Source organism: Lonchura striata, chromosome 15 (assembly GCF_046129695.1).
Source record: "Lonchura striata isolate bLonStr1 chromosome 15, bLonStr1.mat, whole genome shotgun sequence".
Taxonomy (NCBI): domain Eukaryota; kingdom Metazoa; phylum Chordata; class Aves; order Passeriformes; family Estrildidae; genus Lonchura; species Lonchura striata.
This window is the reverse complement of record NC_134617.1, coordinates 15,158,980-15,175,807: the sequence shown is the minus strand read 5'-3', so window position 1 is coordinate 15,175,807 and position 16,828 is coordinate 15,158,980. Positions and strand designations below refer to the sequence as shown.

The window sequence follows — 16,828 nt, the reverse complement described above, 5'->3', positions numbered from 1 at the left end:
CTACACCACAGTTCATCCTCTGAGCTCCTCAATAACGTTCTGGCTGCTGGGCCAGGAGTCAGAGTTGAGTGCTGGCCTGGCCAGCACAGCCACCAGAGCCCTCTGGAAGTCCCAAGGACAGTGTGCACTCATCTCCTGTGCAGGGATTAGTCACCACTCTTGCCCACACTAAAGAAATCTCCATGTGCCATGGAGGATTTTGATTCCCTGCCCAGTGTAGGCACTTCTGCCTGGGAAATCCCAGCCTGGAATATGACAGTCATCATTCCTGGCATTTCAGCTTTTGGCAGAAGGTAAGATTGATGGTGCTGGATGAGCACTCTGCTCACTCTCCATCTTCCTTCATGGGAACTTTCAAATGAGTCACTGTCCTCCAAAACACCATCGTTCCTCTGCCCACAGGGGCTTCTGAGTGTATGAATTTGCACTTGTCTTCCTGAGAACCCATTGCTGACACAAAATCAGCTCCCCAAGCAGACCTGACCACTCACAGCATCTGACTTGTCCTAATTTCAGTAACATTTAGTGTATGAAAACTGTATCCTCAGCAACTGATGAGAGTGAGCAGGTCCTTGGAGGTCCCAGAGGAAGTGTTCTTCTGACTACAAGGGGTCTGCAGCATCTCTTCCGTCTTTTATTATACCCCAGTGTTAGGAGTCTCCCCCTCTCTGCCATCCCTCATCTCACCTAAACAAATGCCATCCTATTTTGTTGGCCTAACTTCATAGAATCATAGATGGACTGGGTTGGGAAGGACCTTAAAGCCCATCCAGTTCCACTCCCTGCCATGGGACAGCTTCCAGTAGCCCAGGCTGCTCCGAGTGTCCAACCTGGCCTTGGGCACTTCCAGGGATGGGGCAGCCACAGCTTCTCTGGGCACACCCTTCCCCAACACCCAGGTACTGCCATACATGAAACCATTCAAGGTAGTTTTTCTATTCCTAGACATGTACAAACATTTCAGTTTACCACTTGTCATTTAATGTGCTGCCTGGTTACTGATGGAGCAAGCATCTTTCCATCCCCTCAGCAGGACAGGGACCCATCAGGCTGCTTTTCTCTTTGACTGGACACCTTTTTTTATTTTTTTCAGTATCAGAGCAGAGTCTTTGCCAGCTTCATCTAAAACCATGCAGCATTTATTTTCTTTCTGACATACATGCATATAAACACACACACATGTACACTCCCTAATAGTCCTTAATGCCACCAAACATAATTTTCATTGACTGCTCTTCCAGATTAGCCTTCTAGGTCTCTGCATTATGTAACAGTTAATTCATTGCTTTTGTTACCAAATCCTTTCTTTTCCTGTTTGTGTTTTTATTACTGCTATTATTTCTGACTTTCTCTTCCTTAACAATGATAGATTCTTAGCTAAGAATATCTTCAATGGCTGCAGAACTGTGTGCATGCTGTGGAGGAGACAGCATCTATCAAAGTTTTCTTAAACAACCCTCATTTAGAGTACCCATTATTTTTTCTCATTTTTTCCTCCAGTCGTTTCTTGATTGCAATTGTTCCCAGCTTAGGAAAATTGACCACTTTCAAGTGCCTTGCATACATACTATCAATTTAGGATCACATTCTGTTCAAAACAAATGCAATTAGGGCATTTAAGCAACCATTAATTCTGAGTTCAGTAATCAATTCACCTTTATCTGTCCAACTGAGGCCTGATCCAGAATCACACCAAATTCACTGCAATACTTTCAGTAACAGAAAATTATCATCTGTCATTTTTAGAAACTGTGGGGCTGCGCATTGGCAGCGGCACGAGTCCTTCAGCATCTATCCCTGAGGCTGGAAAGCTGTTCTGGGAACATGGATTTTCCTTCACTTTGTTAGGAAGCTGTTCAGGGAAGCTATTTGCCCATGCCCCTGGTTGGATCTGGCTGTCTGCAGGGATCATCTGCACCGGGGCTGATCTGCCCCAGCCTGAGTGAAAAGCAGCCCTTGGTGGAACACTGGGATGTGTTCTGCCTCCAGCACAGCAAGGATGTGGAGCTGTTGGAGCAAGTCCAGAGAAGGCACCAAGCTGATCAAAAGGATGGAGCAGCTCCGCTATGAGGAAAGGCTGAGAGGGTTGGGTTTGCTCAGCCTGGAGAAGAGGAGGTTTTGGGGTGACCTCACTGTGGCCTTCCAGCCCCCGGAGCATTTCCAAGAGAGCTGAGAGGGGTGTTAAAGGGTGTGAGAACTAATTGCTGCCTGTGAGCAGGTTGTGGAGCATTGATGTGAAGGGGCAGAGAGCAAAGGAAGGAAAATTTGCTGTTACTTGAGACAGAGGAAGTGAGGATGCTTCAGCTGTGTGAAGAGAGGCCCTGGATCTTGCAGGCCAAGGACTGCTCAGCCTGTGGGATTAGGTACAGTGACCAAGGGCAGCAGAAAACTCAGGCCAAGGCACTGGGGAGCACTGACTGACTGGAGGTGCTGGCCCATCTACCCTCACCTTTAAGGCTCATTGTCTGTCTGAGTCACCTAGAGGCTCTGGTTTTTGAAAGGCTTGGGATAGGGAAAGAGGGAAATTTTTGAAACGATTTTTGGAGTTATAAACCTGATTTTGATTATATTCACAGAAACACAGGATGGTTTGGGTTGGTAGAGATCTTAAATCTTTTCTTGTTCCACTCCCTGCCATGGGCAGGGACATTTTCCACTAGACCAGATTGCTCAGAGCCCTGTCCAACCTGGCTTTGAACATTTCCAGGGATGGAGTGTCAATAACTTCTCTATTGTCTATAAAATAAAATCTAAAAAAAGTTGATAGACATTTGCAGATGATGGAAAAGGGAATTCAAATGATCTGATGTTCTACTTAAGCTTAGCAGTCAGGTCCTGGCTGGGAGAAATGTGGGACAGAAACACAGGGGCCCACAATTATCAGGGGGACAATTAGCAGTGATGAGGTTTTACATAAGCAGAATCCCAGCACCTTGTTTTCTCTGTGTGTTCCTGAGTTGCCAGAAGGGGTTCAATAAGAGGGACATTTTGGGATGTTGATGGAGAGATGACACAGATGCCAGTGAGCTGCCATTAGCTGTGTGCCCTCAGGACTGTTGCAGCATTTAGCCTTGTGGAAATGACCACTGCAACTGGGGCAGGAGCACAAGGGCGAGACTGAAGCTGTTACAGACACCCAGCAGCACTAATGGCACTGGAAGGGGCAAAGAGCAAATTATTCAGTGGCTGGGCTGAGGGAAAAAACCAAAACTATTTCAGATAAAGCAATTAGTTATAGCCCAGTGTTTCACCTCCTTTGAGCTGAGGGGTCAGGGTGAGAGAGTGATCTTCTGTAAGAAGGGAGATGAAAAACAGTTTGACAATTTAGGAAAAAATCAATTTCAGCAAACTATCAGAAGACCATTCACAATGAAGAACTACAACTGCAACTTCTTTTTTCCCCTGTATGGAACTCCAGCAGGAACCTGTGATCTTGTTGAGCCAACAAAATATATTTCATTAGCAAAAAACACTTGTTCATTTTTTTTTCATTAATTTCACTTCCAGATATTTTTCTTCTGTTCTAGCTGAGCTGGATTTCTCTGAGGCACCACCAAGGGAGAGTTTACTACATGGGGACTGGGAAGGAAGCTGGGGTAGGTCTGGAAAGCTGCAAGGGGACATCTGCTGTTGCCATCACTGATGGCATCAAGGGCACAGCCATAACCAAGCTTGCTTTCTCCATCCTTCCAGACACTTACAGCTAATCTCACCAAGGCTCAAGTTTTTTTCCAGCTTCTGGATCACAGGATAGGTTCCCAGGGAGTTGGTGCCCCTGGGGCTGCTCCTCACCATGGCACGTGTCTGCAGCACCGAGGATGGAGCCGTGTTCCCAGAGTTTATCCCTCCTCAGCCACAGGCCGGGAGGGACTGAGATGCAGTTAAGCACTTCCCCAGCCTGCACTACTTTTTAGCTCAATTTCCATTTCCTAAACCACTGCTGACGTCTGTCTAAATAATCATTATCTCCACAACCACGCTGAGTTTTAGCTTTGCTGAGCATCTCACAGCAGATTTGGAGCTTTGGAAAGGATGCTGAGCTTAAGAAGCTGCTGCTCAGTGTGTCTGTCCCATCTCACTGGCTGTTTTTCCCAATGCACACACAAACACACAATCTACGTGCACGTGTGCTCTCTTTCATGTGAGCTGCCTAAGTGAACACTTGCTGTCAGATCTTCCAAGCCACAGCACATTTTTAATCAGTCAGATAATTCAATCATTCATTTCAGACCTGCCCTGCACAGCTGTCATTTGCAAGCATCAAAGCTTCTCTGTCAAAAAAACCAGGCAGGCTGGGGGCTCATTCAGGCATCGCTGTTTCAAAGTGCTGAGGGGGGTGCAAAGGAAAAGAACTAACAGGATGGATTAAATGAACTTATTAGAAATACTTCTGAAGCTACTAGCCAACCATCCTCAGCAGACAACAATGGCTTGGCACAAGGGCAGCTCAGGCATCTGCAGGATTTGTAAGATATTTGCAAATCTCACTCTTATGTTGCAGAGAGGGGAGAATGGAGGCGGGGGGTGTCACATGCAGCTTCCTGCCTGAGATGCTCAAAGCCACCGAATGGGATTTGGATGTCTGGTTCTCATTAAAATTAATGGAAATTGGGTGCCCAGACCTACAGGCAGATTTCAAAAGCTGTGTCTCCATCTATAATTAATGTTCCCAACAGAATGACTAAATATTTATACAATAATTCACATTATATGCAAAGTGAGAAAGGTGCCTCTTGGAAGATCAGGGACCCAGAGAAGGAGAATCTGATGGGGTGTCAGGCTTAATCCATGTTGTCTCTTGTTTAAAGCTCTTCTACTTGCAAATCTCCAGCAGCTCCCATTGGATAAGCACCTGGGTGGTAGCTCAGCGACGATGAAGTTCTCAGGGTACAATGCAGCAAATTAAAATGGCAGATTAACAGCTTTCCTAGGTTCTTTTTCTCTCCCTCCCCACAGCTCTGACTTCCTTCATCAACTCACTTCATCTCTGCAAATCCCAGTTTCCAGCATGAAAAGTGCTCAGTGTTGTTACAGGAGTGCAGTTGGAGCTCAAGCCATGAGCACTGCCCTGGTCAGAGGTGCTGTAGGTGGGAGAAGCCAAGGAAAAGTGACACTGATGTGCCTCCAGGCATTAGCACAGCCGTGGCTGGATCTGCTGCACTGCATTTGCTCTGGAGGGATGGAGTCATTCAGGGTACAAAGCTGAGGGTCTGGGGGATCTGTGCTCTGGGGTAAAAGCTTGGCACTCCTGTGGGAAAAGTTCAAAGGAAACAAGTCCTGTCCTGGATTGTCTGTCCCTGGAGAAAACCTTTCTCCAGCTGGACCATCTCTAAACTTTGCCCCAGCTGATCCACTGAGAGGGTGTCCATGGCAGCTTGGGCTTCATGCACCCAGCAGCCTCAGGTCCCCACTCAGAAGAGCTCCTGACAAGCACTTAGGGTGAGCTGGATAATCACAGTGTTTTACAGTGCCTTAACTGAGGAGATTCAACTCCTCCAACATTTGAAAAGCAGCCTTTTAACTTTCTTTTGCTTTGTCTCACCTAAAGCCACCAGATGGAGAAGCTCTCCTGACTCAGGGAATATGGAGACAGCTCCAGTCTGCTCCAGTCTGCATCTCTGGGATTGTCAAGCCCTGACAAATGTACTGAGAGCTCACACTGTAGGTCCCCAGCTTTTAGGGTGCGAGTGGTAGCTCCAGCTTCACTGAAAGGACACAAAACCAGCCAAAGGAGAAGTCATGTGCTTTGTGTCCATGGACAAACACCCTCTGCTACAAAGGGTTTACTCCCACCCTTTAGCTTCTGGTCAGCTGGCTCTCCTCTACTGCATGGAAATCATCAGTAGCTCATGTTGCCTTTCCACGCGACCTTGGGTGCCCCACACAGGTTTTCTCTGCTTCTCCTGACCCTCCTGACCACATCTCCCAGCACAGCATGGCCCATGTCTGGTGCTGAGGCTGGCCTAGCACAGCCACACAAAGCTGTGCCATGGGATCACAGAATATGCTGCCTTGGAAGTCACCCACAAGGATCACCCAGCCCAGCTCCTGGGCCTGCACAGACACCCCAACAACCCCACCCTGTGCCTGGGAGCTTTGTCCAAACACTCCTGGAGCTCTGGCAGCCCTGGGGCTGGGACCATTTCCTGAGGAGCCTGGGCAGTGCCCGATCTCCTCTGGGGGAAGAACCTTTCCCTGACACCCAACCTGACCCTCCCCATGCAGCTCCAGCCATTCCCGTGGGTTCTGTCCTTGGTGATGCCCCTCTGCTTCCCCTCACCAGGAAACTCTGGGCTGCCTTGAGGTCTCCCCTCAGCCTCTGCTGCTCCGGGCTGAAGGAGCCAAATGCCCTCAGCAGTCACCCATGACTTGGAAGTGAACATGAGCTGCAGCCACCTCCCCTGAGCCTCATAGCCCGTGGGGCAGGGCAAAGGGGAGACAAGGCACCATTCCCCTCTGACACCACAGCCAGTCTGCGTGGCATGGCACATTCACTGCCCCATGGGTTTGTTCTCTATTAAAACAGTTGCCTTGGCACAATAAAAATAAATGCAAATTCAAGACTTAGAGCTGTTGTCCCCAGATAAGATGCCAGGAGAGCATCAAGGACACATAAAGAACAAAACAGCTTATTTTTCCCGGTGAATACCTGTCTGCTTATTTTTTAATTAAACAACAGCTGGGTGTAGACTTGTGAGACAGCAGAGGGATCCCGAGACAGAGGAGATGAGGTGATCTACACAGGTGAGGTGCACTCCCTTCTACCACGGAGTGCATGGCAGCTAAGCCTGGCAGAATCTGCTCCATCACTGAACCCTTCACCACAACAAGTTTCTGCAAAGCTTCCCTCATTCTTTTGGGCATTTAAACCCAGAAACAATTGCATACTCTGAATCACAGCCAATACTCCATTCTGTCAAACAGACAGGGGTCACGGGCAGGCATTTTAGGAGCAGGTTGGAGAAACCTCTGCTGGCAGTGGTCTACAAAAGAAATTATTCCATTTTCAGGCATGAACATGGACTAAGCCACCTCTGAAAGTTCCTGCCGGCCCCCTGCAGATCTGACACTTGTTGATAGATGTGTAGGTAAAAGTCTGAAAGTTTGTGTTTTCGTATCACACAGACTCAGGAACAGATTTCCCCATCCAGAGATCCCTCAGGCCTTGGCCACGGAGGGAGGGCTGAGAACCCTGGCAGAGTGTCCTGGCCTTGCTCCCAAGAGCCAAGGCTGCATCCCTCTGGCACATGATGGTTACAGACTGGGACCGAGGGCTCAAACTGCTCAGCCCAGTAATGCCTCACACCCCCAACCAATGATTCAACCTAAGTGACAGACAGGAGTCACAGAATTACAGAGGAGTTTATGTTGGAGGGACCTAAAAGATCAGCCAGTCCAAGCCCTTGCCATGGCAGGGACACCTTCCACTATCCAGGGTACTCCAAACCCCATCCAACCCAGCCTGGGACACTGCCAGGGATCCAGGGGCAGCCACAGCTGCTCTGGGCACCCTGTGCCAGGGCCTGCCCACCCTCCCAGGGAGGAATTTCTTCCCAATATCCCATCTAACACTGATCTCCTGCAGTGGGAGCCATTGCCTGTGTCCTGTCCCTCCATCCCTTGTCCCCAGTCCCTCTCCAGCTCTCCTGGAGCCCCTTCAGGCCCTGGCAGGGCTCTGAGCTCTCCCTGGAGCTTCTCCTCTCCAAGGGAGCACCCCCAGCTCTGCCAGCCTGGCTCCAGGGCAGAGGGGCTCCAGCCCTGGGAGCATCCATGCTGGGCACAGAGCCGTGCTCCCAGGGAGAGCTGGGCAGGCTGCTGCACTCTCAGCCTGCCCTAGATTGCAGTGGGTAAGCTCCTTTCTGAAGGAAGATAATTGCTCTATTTTAAAACTAAGTGGTTCAAGGAGAAAACCACAGGTAAGAGGGCCTGATGCTGTGAGCTCGGGGTGGGAAACAGGAGGTGTGCAGGGGAGAGATGCTGCACAGCTGCTTTGCTGGATGGTGGAAGTGATGCATGAAAAGCCCCAGCCAGGCTGTCACTGTGTCCCCAGCCCAGCCAAACTGGTGCTGTTGGAGAGAGCAGAGATCAAGGTGGGAGAAGTTGGTGCCCCTACTTGGAATCCTCAGCTGCGAGGCTGAACACTCCTAAAATTGAGAAGGGAAAAGTGCCAGCTGGAACAAAGATCCTCTGTCTCCTCTCACCTGTCCCTGCTGCACCTGCAAGTTCAGGTTTTGTGGCCATAAAGAGACTCCCAAAACACTCTGGCTCAGCCCTGTGGGCCAGGTCTGAGCAGTGGCATGGAGAACTGGCCACACAGAGGGACAGCCCCCACCATGGGGACAGCTCCTGGGGAAGCTGCTCCAAGGAAAATAGTTGCTGCTCTGGCAAACCGTTTCCCAGAGCAAAGACCAACAAACAGGAGCAGACAACAACAGAGCCATTAATAAGGGCAAGCCTGGCATGTCCCTGGACCCCCTCTCCACTGTGATCAGAGATTTCAACAGGCAAGCACAGAAGAGGCCTCTTCAGCAGAGTTTTGTCTTTGCTGCTTAAAATTCCATAGCTCTCCTTTCCAAGTGGGCAGGAAAGAAAAAGTTTTTGTACGTTCACAGCCCGCCCCCCTTGTCCCCATTTGTATGGAGGAAACTCTCTGGCTTGAGCCTGGCAGGCTCTGGACTGCATGGGAAGGACACCAAGAGGCTTGAAGGATCTGCCAGCTGCCTCCAGGGCCAGCATGGCCCTGGTAGGGATGGGTCCTGTCTGAAGGTCCCTTGGAGGGAGGTCAGAGAGACACATTTGATGCTCAGCAGCCTGTTTTGCACCAAAACAAGCTGGGAACAGCTCCCAGCTTCCCCCAGGTGGGATCCTTGCTGCTGCTCCCCTCCTCTCTGCACAGGGGCAGAGCCACATTGCCAGCAGCTCTGCTGCTCATCCATCCACACACGGAGAAAATGTGCACTTGGTGAGCAAAGCCATGGCTTGCCTTCAGGCAGCATCTCAAGACAATGATGTAAAACCCATTTTTGGGGGACCCTGTGACCTGGAAACAATCGTGGAAGTGCTCAGCTGGCCCCTCATACAGGACCTGAATGTTATTTGTGCAGAATGTTGCTTTCAAGCCAAGGCTGGCTGTCCTGTCTCATCTGAGAGCTATTTGCTGTCATGTCTGGTCAGAGTTAAGGTTACTAAGAACGTTCATGACACATTTTCTCTCGCAGACAGCCAAGGCCCCTCTTCTGCACAAGAACCCAGAAGAAGCAGAAGGATGCAATAAGTGGCCTGAAAAGCTTTGTTCCCCTTAAAATAGTGTTGCAGCTGAGAATGCACAGCTGTAACTTAGCCCCAGTGTCTGGAAAAGAGAAGTCCTCGGGCCTTGCCTGGGTAACCCCACCTCGTGCCCGTGCTCCCTGCAGCCACTGCTTCCAGCTGCCAACCTCGGCTGGCCAAGCTGCAGAACCAGAATCGAGGAATCACAGAAGGGTTTGGGTTGGAGGGACCTTAAAGGCCATCTTCTTTCAGCCCGTGCCATGGGCAGGGACACTTTCAACTACCCCAGGTTGCTCCAAGCCCCATCCAACCTGGTCTGGGACACTTCCAGGGATGGGCCAGCCAGCTCTGGGCAACCCTTGCCAAGGCCTCAGTGCCCTCACAGGGAAGAATTTCTTCCTAATATCTAATTTAAGCCTACTCTGTCAGTTTGAAGCCATTCCCCCTTGTCCTGTCACTCCAGGCCCTTGCTCAAAGTCCCTCCCCAGCTCTCTTGGAGCACTGCAGGTACTGAAAGGCCACAACAAGGTCACTCTGGAGCCTTCCCTTTCCCAGGCAGAACAACCCCACTTCTCTCAGCCTTTCCTCATACAGGAGGTGTTTCTCTCCTGTGAGACACAGGGACTCTGCTGTCAAGCCCTGTCTGCCACCAGCCCTTCCCTCCCTGTGGCTGCAGCCCCTGCCTCACACAGCTCATCCTTGAGCCTTATCTCTGCCACAGCAACCTTTGTCTCTCCAGAGGGGCTCAGAGAACTCTCCAAAGCAAACCAAGCGGGTCCAGCCCCTCATTAACTCACAGGGCCTGTCTCCCTTGATTAGATTGTGCTGACTCTGCTTGCACATCACACTTGCTGCTCTAGATGCAGGGACACTGGGGCATTTCCAGCTGGGACACAGACAAAAGGAGGAGATAGCAGAGCCTTGGTTACCACCAGAGCAATTCAGGACAAATAATTAGAGGCTTTCATGGCTAATTGGATCTGTACTGTCAATCCAGGACAGGAGATGCCTTAACTCACACTGCCTGCCTGAGATTGCTAAGCAGGCCATAAATAAACTGCAGCACTGGTCCAAAGCTCATCAGCCTTCAGCTTCCAGCCTGCGTGCTCCCTCCTGGCCCTGCTACATCTCAGCCTGTCCAACAGGGCACTGCAGCTCCCCTGCCCTTTTCCATGGCCTCCAGCCATGGCAGGACACCTGGAGCCCACCTGGGCTAGCTGAGAGGCCTCCACACACTGACCTCAGCCTGTCATGGCTGGCTTGAGCAAGAAGCTGCAGTTTTCAAACTGAAGTCAAAGGGTGAGTGAAGAAGAGGTTGGGAAGAGTCAGAGATCAGGGCTAGCAGGGACTGGCAGCCCAAGGTGCTTTCCAAGAAAGGCTTGTGAGCTGGCAGTACCCAGAGTTACACCTGCCTGTTTGCAGTTACAGGACAAGGCTCCACTCCCATTTCCCAGCTCACTCAACCTGAGAATGAGCACAGTCCTTTCCTTCTCTGCCCAAACCTCCATTCCAGATCCTGGGAGTGCTTGAAGATAAGAGGTACAAACAAGAACAAACACCTTCCCATGACTTCCAGGCACTCAGACCCTTCCCCCTGAGCACCTTCAGCATCTGATGACTTCAAGGAGGCTGGCTGCCTGAGCTCAGCCCTGGGTGCAAGGCTGGGGGTCTTGCAAGGAGCCACAGCAAAGAGAAATGGCTTGTGCTGCTTGGGACCACAGCCTGCACAACTTCTGCCTCTGCCAGGGGAAAGCCGTGCACGGGACACGCAGGAAGGCAAAGTCACAAAAAGGACAGGGCCAGGCAAAAATAGAATAACCTATTTGAAAGTAGGACAGCATCACTGAAGAGTAGGACATCTGGTCACTGCAGCAGGAGGAGCAAATGCAGAGCAGGCAGCTTGGCCACGCACTCATCTCCTGATGGAGACAGCCCAGGGCAGATGTGTGGTGTGCCCAGGCAAACAGCTGGGATGTGCAGTCCCCAGCCAAAGCAGAGCAGCTCTCAGTGTCTCTGAGATGACTTCTAGGCTTGCTGCTGCCAGTCAGTCTGCCTGTCCTACCCAGAGCAGTATCCCAGCCCCAGGAGCCTGTGGGATGTGTGCCCAAACCAGCAGCTGATCCCTTCTACCCGAATTGCTAAACAGGGGGTTTTGAAAGAAATTATCACCAAAAAAATACAAACCAGAAGGAGATTCCCCATGTGCCAGACCACTGACCTGCTAAACCATGTCCAATGCTCCCTGCTCCAAGGCCATCCCTCCCCTGGCTCCAACCCACCCACCTCTGCTGGACTCCCTGGCCCCCAGCCCCTTCCCCCAGGCAGGCTGAGGGCTCCCTAGCAGAGCACAGTTCACAAAGGCCATGGTTAAGAAGTGATTCAGGTTCATCACTGAGCTTGTATGAGCATCTTCACAAGCTCCAAAGCATCAGGCTGCAGCTAGGCCAGGCAGGATGGGTGTTTTGGAAGGAAAGAAGAAAGTGAGCACTGCAGATAGTGAGCTCATCAAAGGAGCCTCAGTGCTCCTTGAAGAGAGGAGTTAACACCACACTGCTGCTCCTGGGCCAGTTTCCTACCCAGCCTTGGCAGGACAGGCAGTTTTCTTGGCTTAGGACCCTGTGCTGGAACGGAAACTCAGAGCATCAGGTCTCAGGACACCATTCAAAGCCCTGCTCCTTTTTCCTGCTCTCAAAGGAGGCAGTAGGAAACCATCCAGGTCCCTTTCCAGAAAGCTTCAAACCTCTCCCCTCCAGAGGAAGGTCTCCCTGCCAGGTGTAGTAAACTCAGACTTGCCAAAAGCAGTGGGAGGCAGCCTTGAGGTGAGGAGTGACCCACAGCATTCCCCTCAGTTGAGGTGAGTGTTTCTGGACTAATCTGATGGCTGAGCCCACCCTGAGAAAATCAGAGAGATCATTTTGCCAGTATCCCCATGTCAGATCCCCTTAATCTGTCACAATGACTTTTTGCTTGCCCTGCAGGCAGTTGAGGAGCTCAGCCCCTCACTCTGAGCTGTGGGGTCTGCACACCAGCCTGGAACAGAGCTGAGAGGTGAAGAAAGGTTCCTCTAGTCTTTGCTAGGGCTGGTCCAGTGGCTTTCAGAGAAGAAAAGGCTTTGGGGTAGAAGGAGGGGTTGGGCAGAGCCGGTTCAGGCAGAAGAGAAGCAGGAGGATGCTCTGCCTTGCCCTGTGCTGGGGCAGATGTCTGCCAGAACCCGGCCTGGTTCAGGGGGTCCGTGTGGTGAAAAGTCTCTCCTCCAACCCGAGCTTCCAAAGAAAACTCAGCAGCCTCTGTTGTTTGGTCTCAAGGCAGTTTATTGAAAGTTATCTAAAAGATTTTCTTCTGGGGCTGCTGTGGTTTGCTCAGAGCTCAGGCAGAGGCACACACACACCCTGACATCCTCTCTGACCCCGACTGCTTCTTCTCTCCCCGCCCAGGGCTGCTGCTGTCTTTTATATGGTACATTACGTGTTACATGGTTACAGTTTTTCCCAATGCCTATTACCTATATTAAATGGTGCTTTTCTATCTTTTATATGGTACATTACGTGTTATATGTTTATAGTTTTCCCCAATGCCTATTACCTATATTAAATGGTGCTTTTCTACTCTAAACCAATCTGTGAGTGCCAACATCACCAAGAACATGGAGGTAAGGAAGAAGAAAGAGGGAGGACAGGACAGGCCCAAATCCCAAATCCATCTTAAAACCTCTGACCCCCATGTACAAAACTAAAACCCCCCTGTACAGAACTCAAAAATTCTTCCCTTTACTTTGTGACTACTTCTATTCTAATATCTAAACTTTTGTGACTTCTTGTTCTTCCTGCAAGGTTGGTAACTCATTCCATGGTTCAAACCCAAAATCACAGCTGTTTCCAGGTGCCTGCCAGGGTCTCAAATGCTTCTGACCAGGGCCTGGAACCTCCAGAAATGTCTGAGGGACATTTTGAGTTCCAACAATGGTCCTTCCCCAGGGAGAGCACTGTGGGATAGGGAGTGCTGGTGCTGGATGAAGGCCAGGGGTGACAGAAAACACAGGAACAAACACAGCAGAGACCACAACCTCCAGCCCAGGGCTGCCTGGGTCCCCTTGGTGGGGTCAGGGATTGGGATGGGATGATGCCTTTGGGCTCCCAGCAGTGAAATTCATTTTTTCAGCAGCAGGGTGCAGGCACAGCTGGCTCTGAGCTCTCTGCAGGGGCACAGCCTGGCTGTTCACAGCCACTCAGCACCTCAGCCAGCCCAGGAAGCAGCCCAGGACCACCACCACCTCCCTCACACTTAATCCAGCGACCATGTTCCTGCCACACTGCTGCCAGCTGCTGCCAGGAAGAAAGAACCAAACGTGCTCACTGTGGGACAATGATTTTTTTAACTCAGATTGTCTTTTTTAACTCAGATTGATTTTCATCCCATGCAAAGGCATTTTGACTGAGGAATCACCTCAAACCCACAGAGAAGAACCTAACTCTGATGTGACCAACATTTTTCTTCAGTTAAAAAAGACATTTCAGAAAAGCAACCTCATTTGTCAAACATTCTAATTCACAGCCTGCCCTCTATCTCCCCCAAGGTTTATCTGCAAAGGTGGCAGCAGATGAGCTCCATTCTGATCAAAACCACCCACAGGGACTGCCAGGGGACTTGAGACTGAGGATACCTCACAGCACTACAGGGCTGCTCCTCACAGCCAGAGCTTCCCATCCCACAGACACAGCATCCCACACCTGCAAACCTGCCAGGACACTGCTCATTTACTGCCTAGAAAGGCCTGACACCTTCCCAGGGCAATTGCTGTCCCTCAGACCAGGATGAGCTTCAATGGGCTTGTCCCCATCACAACTTTCTGGTTTTGCTTCTCAGCCTGCTGCAGCTGAGAACAACAACAGAGCTGCAGCAAACACATATCTGAGCAAAGGAATGGGCACGCCAGGGATGCTGCTCCTCTGGCTCGTGTCTTACACCCCCTGCTCAAAAGGGTGCTTGTGACACCCAGCTGAGCCTGCTCCCTCACACAGGAGAAAGCTGGAGACACTGCACAAGGCAGCAGCTGGCCAGGAACCTGAGCTCAGAAAAACCCTTGCAGCAAACTCTCTGTCAGGCCTCAAATCCTACAAAACCCCTGCACCAAGTCCTTCCCTGAACAGCCTGAGAAGAATTGCAGCTTTGAGATAACATGAGACCACTTGAGCACAAACTTAATCCCGCAGACTCCATCCTGGGAGCTCTGAGGGAGGAACAGCCGCCTTCCAGCTCAGCTCTGTCACTTCTCCCAGCACCACTTGTAAGAGGATGGTGTTCTGCCCTAGTTTAGGGCAAATTTTTGGAAAAAACCTCTGGAAGGAACCCCAGAAAACAAAGCCCCATGGCCCCTCCCCACCCAGCTGGTTTGTGAAAAATTTTGTCTGAGAGAAGTGGAAAAGAACCTGTTTATTTAACAAACAAAGCACTCCCCAGCACCAAAACTGGCTGATAACAAGGCAAAACAAACCTTCACTTTCAGAGTCAGTTCTGAAAGCACAGAACATGATATCAGACATAAACAGAACACACGATTGGGGATACCAGCATCACAAGGTCACCCCATGACATGTTCCCACAGGTGGTCGCTCTGGGCTTGCAGAGAGGGGGGCATGCAGCGCCTTGAGCAGCCTGTCCTGCACCCTGCTGCTGACCCAGGGGATGGCACGGCCCCAGGAGCACCCCCATCCCTCCTGCCCGGGGTAACACAGCCCCAGGAGCACCCCCATCCCTCCTGCCCGGGGTAACACAGCCCCATGAGCACCCCCATCCCTCCTGCCTGGGGTAACACAGCCCCAGGAGCACCCCCATCCCTCCTGCCTGGGGTAACACAGCCCCAGGAGCATCCCCATCCCTCCTTCATGGGGGTAACACAGCCCCAGGAGCATCCCCATCCCTCCTTCATGGGGGTAACACAGCCCCAGGAGCATCCCCACCCCTCCTGCCCGGGGTAACACACGTACACGGGGTACTCTAAAAACTCACCACTTCCTTTCCTTTTTTAATTTAATTTTATGGCTAACTGGAACTAATGTAGTTCACATCAACTGAAAACTTCCATTTACATTTCTACTTTGCCAGAGAGAAATACACTTTGCCAGTGACTTGCACTAAAAATGTCAATCCAGGGATGAATCCCCGGGCAGCACTTTCCTCCTGGCTTTGCGGGGAGGACTTGGGATGCAGGAGCACCCCCATCCCTCCTGCACGGGGGTAACACAGCTCCGGGGGCACTTCCTTCCCTTTGGTACACGGCATTAGGATAACACAGCCCAAGTGGCACCCTCTTGTCTCTGGCACGGGGCCAGCACAGCCCGGGGACACCCCCATCTCTTTAACACAGGGATAACACAGCCCGGGGACACCCCCATCCCTCCGGGGATAGCACAGCCCCGGGAGCAGCCCCTTCTCTCGGTCGCGGGAATGACCCAGCCCGAGAGCACCTCCATCGCCCCTGGCACAGAGAATTACACAGCGGATAGCACGAGGGGCACCCATGACCCTACAGCAGGTGGGGCACGGGGATAACACAGCCCGGGGACACCCCCATCCCTCCAGAACGAGGGATAACACAGCCCGGGGACACCCCCATCCCTCCAGAACGGGAATAACACAGCCCGGGGACACCCCCATCCCTCCAGAACGAGGGATTACACAGCCCGGGGACACCCCCAACCCTCCAGAACGGGAATAACACAGCCCGGGGACACCCCCATCCCTCCAGAACGGGAATAACACAGCCCGGGGACACCCCCATCCCACCAGAACGAGGGATAACACAGCCTGGGGACACCCCCATCCCTCCAGAACGAGGGATAACACAGCCCGGGGACACCCCCATCCCTCCAGAACGGGAATAACACAGCCCGGGGACACCCCCATCCCTCCAGCAGGAGGGATAACACAGCCCGGGGACACCCCCATCCCTCCAGAACGGGAATAACACAGCCCGGGGACACCCCCATCCCTCCAGCAGGAGGGATAACACAATTCCGGGGGCACCTCTATGCCCCTGCATGAGGATAACCCAGCTTGGAGGCACCGCAGTCCCTCCAGCACGGGGAATAGCACAACCCCAGGGGCATCCCCATCCCTCCGGCATGAGGGACAGCACAGCCCGGGTATCTCCCCCATCTCTCCGGCACCGGTGTGCCGTAACCCCGGCAGCACCTCCATCCATCCATCCATCCCCCCGACACGGAAGCCGGGAGCTGAACCGCCCACCGACCCCGCGGCTGCCCCGAGGCCGGGATGCTGCTCGGAGGGAGGAGAGGCTCATTCACTCACCCCGGGGCTCCTCGGCGTGGCCGCCCGGGGCGGGCGCGGGGCGCGGCCATGGAGCGGCTCCGGGATCGGCTCGGGAATGGCTCGGGGAGAGGCTCGGGAGCAGCTCGGGAGCGCCTCGGGATCGGCTCCGGGAGAGGCTCGGGAGCAGCTCGGGGAGCGGCTCGGGAGCGGCTCGGGATCGGCTGGGGGCGGCTCAGGAGATGCTCGGGATCGGCTCCGGGATCGGCTCCGGGAGCGGCTGGGAGCGGCTCGG

At 52.2% G+C, this 16,828-nt stretch overlaps 1 protein-coding gene across 1 annotated transcript in view; it reads right to left on the bottom strand.

Annotated features, from left to right (window-relative positions):
- Positions 1-16,595, bottom strand: part of PSD2 (pleckstrin and Sec7 domain containing 2) — a 75,151-nt gene extending 58,556 nt beyond the window's left edge. Inside the window, exon 1 of the mRNA XM_077786708.1 lies at positions 16,576-16,595. The gene's annotated coding sequence lies outside the window, so the exon portion shown is untranslated. The remainder of the gene's footprint in view (positions 1-16,575) is intronic.
- Between the last annotated feature and the right edge of the window lie 233 nt (positions 16,596-16,828).